The 10772-nt window shown below is 46.6% G+C and overlaps 1 long non-coding RNA gene across 1 annotated transcript; it reads right to left on the bottom strand.

Annotated features, from left to right (window-relative positions):
• Nucleotides 1–2305: 2305 nt before the first annotated feature.
• Nucleotides 2306–5487, bottom strand: LOC147120224 (uncharacterized). The gene is made up of 4 exons (XR_015077853.1): nucleotides 5435–5487; nucleotides 3981–4056; nucleotides 3223–3375; nucleotides 2306–3051 (listed from the first exon to the last, which is right to left on the bottom strand). It is a non-coding gene; the product is annotated as an uncharacterized LOC147120224 (long non-coding RNA).
• Nucleotides 5488–10772: the final 5285 nt, after the last annotated feature.

The following is a 10772-nucleotide window of genomic DNA, read 5'->3' as shown; positions in this document are numbered from 1 at the left end:
AAATCTCCACAGATGCGAACCTTCCCCGGTTCCCCCGGCTTGTTGCTCGATGAACGCTTCATGACGGGAACAATGGGCGTGGCCCACTCACTCCAGTCTACCTTAGACAGTACTCCTGAACATTCTAGCCCTTCCAGCTCAGCTTCCACAGCAGGTCGTATCGCATAAGGTACCGGTCTGGCTTTGAAAAATTTCGGGTTTGCATGTTCTTCAACCTTGATGTTTGCCATAATTCCTCTCAGTGTTCCCACTCCCTGTTGGAACACCTCTTTAGCATCGTCCAATATTCTGGATATTCGTTTAGGTTTGACATCTTTTGTACCGGAATCTACCGTTAGTGCTTTTAAGGAATGCCAGTCCATATTTATTCTCCTGATCCACTCCCGTCCCAGTAGTGGTGGACCTCCCTCAGGTAGCACATATAAGTCCATTCCTCGGCTTTCTTTGCCCTTGTGGACCACCTTTACCTTTATCTTTCCGATGGGGTATACTCTTTGCCCCGTGTATGTTTTCAATACAATCTCCGTATCCCGTAGGGGAATATGTGAGAATAACCTTTTGTAGTCTTGCTTATTCATGACCGTCAATGCCGATCCAGTGTCCAATTCCATCTTCACTTGGACTCCTGCTATCTGAAGTGTGACCCAGATAGTTTGGAGGTCTGCTTCATTACCCACATTGTGTACTCTTAGACTACCCAGTTCATTACTGCTGGAGTCTGAATCTGACTTCTGTTCATCCGAACTGTTCTCTGTCACCTTGTGTACCTTTCTGCACTTTTCCTGCGGTGACTTTTTGTTGCCGGTCTTCTTTCCTGACCGGCATACTTTAGCTATGTGACCAAGCCTGCCACATTTTCTGCATTCCTGATTTTTGAACCAGCACTGGTTCTGATCATGCGTTGTCTTTCCACAATGATAACACTTTACTGCACCCAAGGTCATTTGATTGGTGCTGAGTTCCAATGACCTTAGCTGCATTTCCGCAGTGCCTCTCACTGCGGCTTCGTGCGATGCTGCAATAGTGACAGCTTTATCAAGCGTAAGATCATTCTCCTCTAGCAGTCGCTTTTGTGTTCCTTCTTTTAACAATCCACACAAATTTATCTCTCAGCGCATCTGCTAGTCCTGTTCCAAACTGACAGTACTTTGATAGCTTACGCAGTTCAATTAAGAATTCAGCGTTGCTTTCTTCTTTCAGCTGCGTTCTTCTGTAAAATTTAAATCGTTCCGCTATCAGCAGCAGCGTGGGGTTTAAATGATTTTTCAGGACAGTAACAATATTCGCGAAAGTCTGATCCGCCGGTTTATCTGGTGATACAAGGTGCTTCAATAGCCTGTACATCTTCGCACCCATTGAGTTTAATAAGGTTAGTGCTTTCTTATCATCTGGTACCTCATTTGCTTTACAATAAACTTCCATGCGTTCTACATACGTGGCCCAATCTTCGACATCGCTATCAAAAGCATTGATGTTACCATGTTTAGGCATCCTTGCAAGTTTCTTTAAATTTTCTTTTTCCCAAAATGGCGGCTTCCCGCGCTTGTCTTCTTCCCCGCCTACTAAAATGGCGGCTTCCCGCACTTGGCGGTTTTTCCCGTGCTCGTCTTCTTCCCCCGCCGACTACAATGGCGGCTTCCCGCGTTTGCCTTCTTCCCCCCCGCTGGCTGCAATGGCGATTGCCGTGCTGTTGCCGTTCTCGCCTCCCCAGCGGTTCTCAATTCCCCGACGCTGCTTTTTGCTCCCCCGCGGTTCCCGTGGGCATTCACGCTTCCCCTGCTGTTGCGCCTCTCAGCCCCGCTTGCAGGCCGGTCCTGTACACTGGCTGCGGTTGAGTTCTCCGCGGTTCTCGTGGCCTTAACGCTGCCCCAGTCGCTGCGCCTCTCGGCCCCGATTGCAGCCCGGCCCTTTTCACCGGCCGCGGTCGAGTTCTCCACCCTTTTTCCTCCGTTTTCCCTCCCCTACTCCACAGCCAACTTTCTGCTCGTGTCGCTGATCGGCTTACCCACCACTGTGGTAGAAGGGATGATCACTGCCTGTCGCTGATGGAGGGCTTCATGGTCAGAATTTTTTTTCTTTTTTTTTTTCCGGGTTCTCGATGCCTCCCGTGCGATGTGGAGCTCAGCAGGATGATGAGGACGGATGCCTCTTCTCGACGCCCGTTCTGAGGACGAAGCTGCCTTGGATGTAAAACTGCCACAGGGTAAGATCGGACTCGTCGCCACTGTTGAGTCTGTGTGTCCCAGTTATGCTTATTATAAATCACTGGACACAGACAACAAGAATAACTTTAACAGGTCTTTACTATTTGGAGGTCAGGGCTAAACTGCCCAGCAAATCACTACACAATGTTTATATACCGGTGTGGTCACCACCGGTATTACAGTATACAGCAGCCAAGAGAAAGTAGTACATCTCTTAAGGTAGTTCTCTTAAGGTGGAACAGGTTACATACACCACACTTTCCTCCTAACTCATTTGGGCACGCTCATCAGTAACCATACCCAGTGATGTGGTGATAGGCCATACAAAGGCCTGGATGACAGCTGTCTGAGCTGTCAATACAGCCTCTCTCTCTGGCAGCAGGTTGCATTGCAAATGGCCTTGCAATTATCATTCTACCCAATGATCTCTGCAGTTCTGCAAGCCAACCATCAGTGCCCGACTCATGGACTTCTCCATACATCTTGCCATTGTTTGGAAGCTTCTGGGTAAATCCACCAATGATCTGTCTGTCTGTCTGTCTCTTTCTTTCTTTCTTCTCTGAAAAGCTGGACTGCTGTGGTCTGGTCTCTTGACCAGCTGGGAAGGGAGGTGACCTCCCCTCTAGCGAGAGGCATCCTGCTCCTTTTCTTCCAATTGCTTCTGCTCCACACCACTTGTACTGCTGTCCTGCTGTAAGTCTAAACTGACTAGGGTTATTTATCTGAGATGGTGAGTGCATAAGATAAGTGCAATGACGAGCTGCTAGGCATGCTGCTACTGACACTAGCTAATACTTCTCACGGGGCTGTTTTCACACAAGTGCCAGGAAGGGCCAATCCTGGAAGCCTGCAAAGACACAAAAAGAACAATGTTACAAAAGCGAACTTAGAATGGTTGTACTAAGGTGGCATAGGCAAGCATTTCACATGGTTCTACTGTTCCTGGAGCAGTTGGGTGAGAGTCCTTCTGACAGGATGTTATATTGTAGTGTTCAGGAAGGAGCCTTGTGATACTAACCTCTCACTGGTTCTAGCCTTCCTGCTTCTCCATCTGCCGCAAGCTCCAGGATTTGGTATTCTTGTATAGAGATGGTCCGCTTGTCAAAGGGCGGGTGGGGGTGAGATCCCTTATGGAAGCTTCCAATTCTCCCATTGCAAGTGCTGCTTTCTCCTATAAGAAATTAAACAGGGATGAGGTTTATTACAAAGTGAGAAGTGACAGTTACAAAGCCCATGCTTGGTAAGAGAGAGAAATGTATCATGCAGATATACCGGCATTCAAGATTGGAAGCTTTTAGCAGTGGTCATACTATGGGAAATAGCAGTGGTCAAAGTTGGAGAGAAGAGGGGAGGCTTTTAGAACCCGTGCAAAACAAATGCAATACAGATTGTGAGAGACAGAATGCATTGAGGAGCTCACAGCAATCATCTTTTCTTTGCTGAAAATAATAGCCAGGCAGTGCTCTACCTTGCTTCATCTGATGAGGTCAGTGAACTTCTTTTGACACTGTATCAATGTGCGTGGGACAGTACTGCCAGAGTTCAGTTGCTCAGCAATTTGCTTCAACACATTGGGGGTGAAGTTCACCTTGGGTGGTAGCACACAGCAGGTGCTAGTGAATCAGCAGCCTGTTTTACACTGGGAAAGAAAAGTGGGCTGCCGACTTGCTACCGACCGTTTTGAGCTACCGCCCAAGCCACAGTTTCATTCCTATTGTGTCCAGTGGTTTGTCAGACTTTTTTCCCCAAGGTAGGGTATAGGACTGCCCAACTTACCACAGCCCGCAGCAGCACTTCCGTGCTCAATTCATCAGAATGTGGTGCCCCTTGCCTTCCTCTTGCTGATGACATCCTATCATTCCAGAGGAGCAGATAAACATTATCACGAATCGTGAAAACGTGAGAAACAGCAAGAGCACATACACTCCAGGGGAAACTTCAGTCAAGGATACATTTAAACCATTTTATAGAAAACCTTCAGGCAGCTTTAATTTTGAAGACTCTTAAACCATTGGGAGCAGCCAAAACAGTCACTTGCCTTTTTCCAAGCACCTCAGGGACAGTAAACAACGATTCTGCAGCACTTCCTTCAATTAGCGTCCTGTTGCTCCTTGCCCGTCTAACCAGCCTTTGAGACCTGATCTGTGCCTAACTTCCTGTCAGCTGGGGGGGGAGGGGTTCTGCTTCAGTTGTGCATTTCCACATGCCCCCTAAGTCTGTCCCCATTATGTTAATGAGGGCCACCAATAATAATTCCCTTCTCCGCATGCAATGCATTTCTGGTGTGTTGCTCTCCTGTTGCCCTGATACATTGTACGCCCAGGAAAATTTACTCTAATTGCTTGAGCACCATTGTAATGGAACTTAGCTCCTATGAGTATCAGCACTGTAAATTAATTCAAAAAAAGTTAAGTGCTAACAATTTTACCACACTTGGTGATTAAAGCATAAGTTCTTTTTCAAGTACCCTTTCCAGAAATTGTTCATTTTAGATTGATATGGCATTGAGATTTTTCTTGCTGGAGAATATAAAAAAGCTTTGCTGCAAAATTCTCATGGTGGAGAATCCCAGAGTCTATCCTGGAACACAAACATCTCTGTTCCACTTTAAAGACATCTACCATGAGCTTCAGGCATGATTATTATTTGAAATATGGATTAGTGAGAAGTGCCGCTTCTTTCATTTATAATGGATTGTTCTATTGTTCTTTCATGTTAAACAGTTCAGCTACTTATTCAAAGACTCCGAGCAAAACAGAAATAATCCCAGATCGGAGAGGCACAATATTTGAAAGCAATACTTTGCCAGTCATTTTAAATGGATGAGACGATGAAACAATCAATTGTGCGGGTAAATGATCCAGAAAATAATGATAAAGTCATGAAAATCTGTTGCTGCAGTGAACATATTCATTTGTAAAATACGAAAAAAATATCTTGTTTATACCATCACTTTTGAAAACGAATTTACATTCAAGTAACGGGAAGCAACTTCAAAGTGAGTTGACAATCTCCTGCCAGTAAATTGCCTGGGAAGTAAGTAATTGCATTGGAATAAATATTAGGATACTGCTGTAAAGGAAACTTCATTATATTTCTATTTTATAGAAACAAAACGGAAAACTAAATTAAAGATATCTTAAAAATCTTTAACATTTTTCTTGATAATGGATAATTTGATCAATAACTGCGTATGCTGTTTGTGTGAAGTCGTGGGCAGGAATCTTTACCTTGGAGTTGGGTTGTGTGCGTGCAGACCGCGTAGCAGGTTGGGAACCCGAAGATGTGAACACTGCGCGTTTAACTCAATGGCCCCAATTAAAAGAGTCATGAGCGTTTCCCGACCCAATTAAATGGAGCGGGTCTGATGACTCACCAATTACTTGTTTTCAGAGCGGATATTTAAAGCAGCCTTGCACACATCCCATTTGAAGGTTGATGTAGGAGTGTAGAAGGTGGTTTCCAGAGGTCAAAATAATGGAATAAGACTGACACTCTGAGTCATGGAGACAAGACAGAGGGCAGCGCCAAGATTTGCTGGAAGTGCTGGTGCAGGCAGTACGAGCATGCAGGGAGGTCCTCTTCCCTGGTGATTGACAAAAATGACCACCCAAAGAGATAAAAAGGGCATGGCTAGAGATCGCAGAGGAGGTCAGTAGCAGAGATGGTCTGAGGAGGACGTGGATCCAGTGCCAGAAAAGATTCAATGATCTAATAAGGTTAGGAAAGGTGAGTGCAATGCCACACTCCCCTATATCCTGAAGTGCCTGTCACCCCAACCCCATCACTCTGCCTTCCCAAGACTACTCCTGCACATCACTCCTCACACCAATCTAACTTGCAGGTCCACCCATCCCTCTTTGTCTATGCACCAACTCACATCCCCATCTGACTAACCACCACTGACACTCCCCCTCATCCTAATCCAATCATAGCAAGTAACACCACAGAAGCAGGCCATTTGGCAATGTCACACCACTCCCTCAGTCACCCTCTACAGGGGTAGCCCATTCCATTCCTTATACTCATTCCATCACTCTCACTCAAAGTTCTCTTCTTTGCCTCCTTGCAGGAGAAGAGAGCCCACAACAATAGGGAGAGACCGAGATCTGGAGATAGCCCTCCAGTCTTCAGTAATTTGGCACCAGCAGAGGAGCACGCCCTCGAAATCTCTGGAGTTGCAGAGCTGCTGGTGGTGGGAGATGGAGAGAGGGGGACCTCCCAGCAACCTGGTGACAGAATTAAATATCTAACAGCCACATGGCATACAACAGTCACTCATATGGTGACTGATGTCAGCATCCAGTGAAACGTCATCATGTGTATAATGGTAACGTTACCCATTCTTATCATAACACTTCTAATTCATCTCTTTACTCTAGCACAGGTCCATCAAGTGCCCCCCTCCGCCCCCCCCCCCCCGCCCCACTGTCCAGCTGGAGGAGGAAGACATCTCCTCAGAGGAAGCTCCATTCTCTGAGGGTGCACAGTCAACAGACCCAGGTGCACACAGCACCAACGCAGATACACACACCTCGGTGGCTCCTGTGCGAGATAGAGTAGTGTTGTCACCTGGTGTCTCACAGATCACAAGTGAGCAAGAGCAGATGGTGAAAACGGGACAGCAGTGGAGAGTCCTCGTCGGAGGGCGCAGGATGCTCCAAGCTCTGCTCAGCTGCACGCAGATGCTGAACCTCAGAGGCCATCCAGGAAGAGGGTGATCTTGGAGGAGCAGCAACAATTGCATGAGGCTCTGGCAGCTTTTCCAGCCGTGATGTCTGCAAATGTACAGAAAGTGGATGAGTCCATCTTCAACATGAGCACCACCATGTCGCAGGTGATGGCGACGATGTGCTGTTCCATGGAAAGGATGGCCACCTGCATGGAGCAGCTAATGCACCAGTCCAACGAGAACAGGCTTGCTGTGAACAACAGATGGCAGACACTCATTGACCTCATCTCAAGGGGGGATGTGTATTAAATCCGTGTGTTAATGGAGACACGGAATGCAGTTGTTGGTTTAACAAGTCTTTACTGAATGGAGACAATCTGGAAACTGAAACTACAGAAGCCTGCTAGGGCCTTTTATACAGGGGTGGTCACTGCCGGTACTGCAGTCTGAGACCAGTTATTCCCTTAAAGGGACATACACAACAATTCCTCCCCTTTTAGATAAACAGTACATAACATTCATTTAACAGCTAAATAATAACTAATTACAATTACGGTTGCTAGATACATTAGTTGAAGTTAAGCAATTATAAGTTCAGTCTTTGAGGAGGCTTCCTGATTCTGTCAGGATAACGCCTCTTTGGGATATCAGGTTCTTCTGGCAAGGTTGAGTCGGGATCAATGTCGTTGTTTGGTTCGTCTGCTTCCAATATCACCAATTCTGCGGTAGATGCAATTGGTACTTCGGTTTCATCGCCAGGTGTATCAGATCATGGTGTGGAGTTGAGGTTTTCTAGTGAGTCTAGAATCTGGTCAGCATGGCGTCTTACAATGCTCTCTCCAACGTCCACGGTATACATTAGAGGTCCTTGCCGTGTACAGATCATTCCTGGCTGCCATTTCTCTGTGCGGTAGTCCCGGGCCAAAACTGGTTGACCTATCTTAAAACTCCTGGTCGGCCTTTCATTCATATTCTGAAACTGTCTGTTCTCCACATCTCTTCTGACGTTTGGCTTAACCAAATCCAAGCAGCATCGTAGTCTTCGATTGAAGAACATCATGGCTGGAGTTTGGTTGGTAACCGCATGTGTCGCATTCCGGTAGGCAAACAAGAAGTTATCCACCTTGTGTTGTAGGGGTATATCTTCATTACACATTGCCTTGATAGCCTTCTTGAATGTTTGAACAAACCTCTCGGCCAATCCATTCGTGGCTGGATGATATGGGGCGGATGTGTAATGCTTAACACCATTGTTCTTTAAGAATCTCCGGAACTCTTCAGACACAAACTGTGGTCCATTGTCAGAGCAAATCTGTTCAGGCAGCCCATTCCTGGCGAATATGGTTCGTAAGACTGTGATAGTTTTTTCTGTGGTGGTCGAGGACATTTTTATTACCTCTGGCCACTTTGAATGTGCATCCACCGCAATTAAAAACATCGAGTCCATAAAGGGACCAGCAAAATCAATGTGTACCCTTTGCCATGGAGATGAGGGCCACTCCCATGAATGTAGAGGGGCTTGTGGTGGGGCGTTTTGGACCTTCTGGCATCCTGTACAGCTCTTGGTCATCTCTTCAATTTCTCTATCGATTCCCGGCCACCACACAAACGCTCTGGCTAAGTTCTTCATTTTTACCCCTCCCAGATGACCCTCATGAAGCTCATTGAGCACTCTATCCTTCAATTTGGGTGGAATTACTACTCTGGATCCACACATCAATGTTCCTCTGCACACTGACAGCTGTTCTCTTCTCGGCGAGAATGCTGGCAGCAGTGCTTCGCCATGTGCTGGCCATCCCTTCACCGTTAAATCATAGACCCAGGAGAGTGTCGGGTCATTTCGTGTTTCCTTTTCTATGTTTGCATTCGTCACAGGGAGACATTCGACAATAGTCGAGTGGAATAACTCCACTGGATCCACTGCCAGTTCTTCTTCCACCATCGGCAACGGTAGGCGTGACAATCCATCAGCATTCCCATGCTGTTTAGTTCCTTTGTACTCGATGTCATATTGGTGTGCCCCCAAGAAAAGGGACCACCTCTGTAGCCGTTGTGCCGTCATTATCGGTACGCCCTTCTGAGGGTTGAAAATGGAGACGAGAGGTTGATGATCAGTTAGTAGAGTAAATTTCTGACCGTGCAGGTAGTGATTGAACTTCTTCACCCTCCACACCAGGCTGAGGGCCTCTCTGTCAATCTGGGCGTAGTTACGCTCGGCTGAAGTTAACGAGCGTGACGCAAAAGCTATCGGCCTCTCAGAACCATCAAGGAATTTATGTGACAGTACCGCCCCAATGCCGTAGGGAGACGCATCACACGCCAGTCTTATCGGTAGTGATGGGTTGTAGTGAGCCAATACTTCTCTTGAAGTGATTAGGTCCTTACTCTTCTGAAAGGCCCGCTTATATTCATCACTCCATTTCCATGCTACTCCCGTTCGTAGTAGGGCATTCAGTGGATGCAGAATTGTGGACAAATTCGGCAAAAACTTATGGTAGTAATTCACGAATCCAAGGAATGACCTCAGTTGCGACACATTTTCAGGCGCTGGAGCCTTAACTACCGCTTCAATTTTGTCAGGGGACTTATGCAACCCCTCTTCGTCAATCACGTGGCCACAATGCGATATTTGTTTCTTAAAAAACTCGCACTTGGGGCGATTGGCTCGTAGCCCATGTTCACATAGTCTAGTGAGCACCTGCTCTAGGTTGGCAAGGTGTTCACTGTCATCTTCACCTGTCACTAGGATGTCGTCCAAGTAACACTGAGTCCTCGGAATCCCTTGCAGGACTTGTTCCATTGCTCTTTGCCATATCGCCGGAGCTGATGCTACCCCGAATACCAGTTGATTATACTGGTAAAGACATTTGTGAGTGTTTATCGTGAGATACTTCCTAGAGGATTCTTCAACCTCCATCTGCAAATATGCTTGTGCTAGGTCAATTTTTGTAAAACGCTTCCCTCCAGATAGTGAGGCGAAGATATCTTCTATCCTTGGAAGAGGATATTGTACTGTGTGAAGGACTGGATTCACTGTCACCTTGAAGTCCCCACAGACGCGAACCTTCCTTGGCTCCTCAGACTTATTGTTTAACGTTTTCTTCATGACAGGAACGATGGGTGTCGCCCACTCGCTCCAGTCTACCTTAGATAACACGCTTGCATTCTCCAGATTCTCCAGCTTTGCCTCGACGGCTGGGCGAATTGCATATGGTACCGGTCTTGCTTTGAAAAACTTGGGAATTGCATTCTCCTCTATTTTTATTGAGGCGGTTGCGCCTTTAAGAGTGCCCAGTTCTTGTTGAAATACCTCTTTGGCGTCAGCTAAGATTGTTGACAATCGTCCAGGAGTGACGTCGTCATCCTTTTTACCAGCCACCGTCAGTGCCTGAATGGAGTGCCAGTCTAAACTTATCTTTCTGATCCATTCACGTCCCAATAACGGTGGTCCACCATCTTGCAGAATGTAGAGATACAATTTCCGTATTTTCTTGCTGTTGTATTCGACAGGCACCCTTATTTTTCCTCTGGGGTATACTTTTTGCCCCGTATACGTCCTCAAGACAATGGATGTCTCTCTCAAGGGTATGTGTGAGAATAGCCGCTCGTAGTCTCGTCGATTCATGACGGTTAGAACTGATCCTGTATCCAATTCCATTTTGACTTGGGACCCTGCTATCGTGAGGGTGACCCAAATGGTTCGGTGATCCTCTTTTGCGATTACGTTGTGAAGTTTGAGACAGCTTAGTCTCTTGTTCCCGGATTCACTATCGCTCATCTGGTCTTCGGAACTACTGTCCGTCATCTTTTGTACTTTCCTGTACGGTTCCTTAGTAGCCTTTTTATTGTCGTTGGTCTTCTTCTCAGACCTGCAAACTCATGCAATGCGTCCCATC

This window comes from Somniosus microcephalus, chromosome 4 (genome assembly GCF_052327205.1).
Source record: "Somniosus microcephalus isolate GS21.2 chromosome 4, FLI_Smic_1.0, whole genome shotgun sequence".
Classification (NCBI taxonomy): Eukaryota; Metazoa; Chordata; class Chondrichthyes; order Squaliformes; family Somniosidae; genus Somniosus; species Somniosus microcephalus.
The sequence above is the reverse complement of the archived record's forward strand: the minus strand, read 5'-3'. Positions and strand labels throughout refer to the sequence as shown.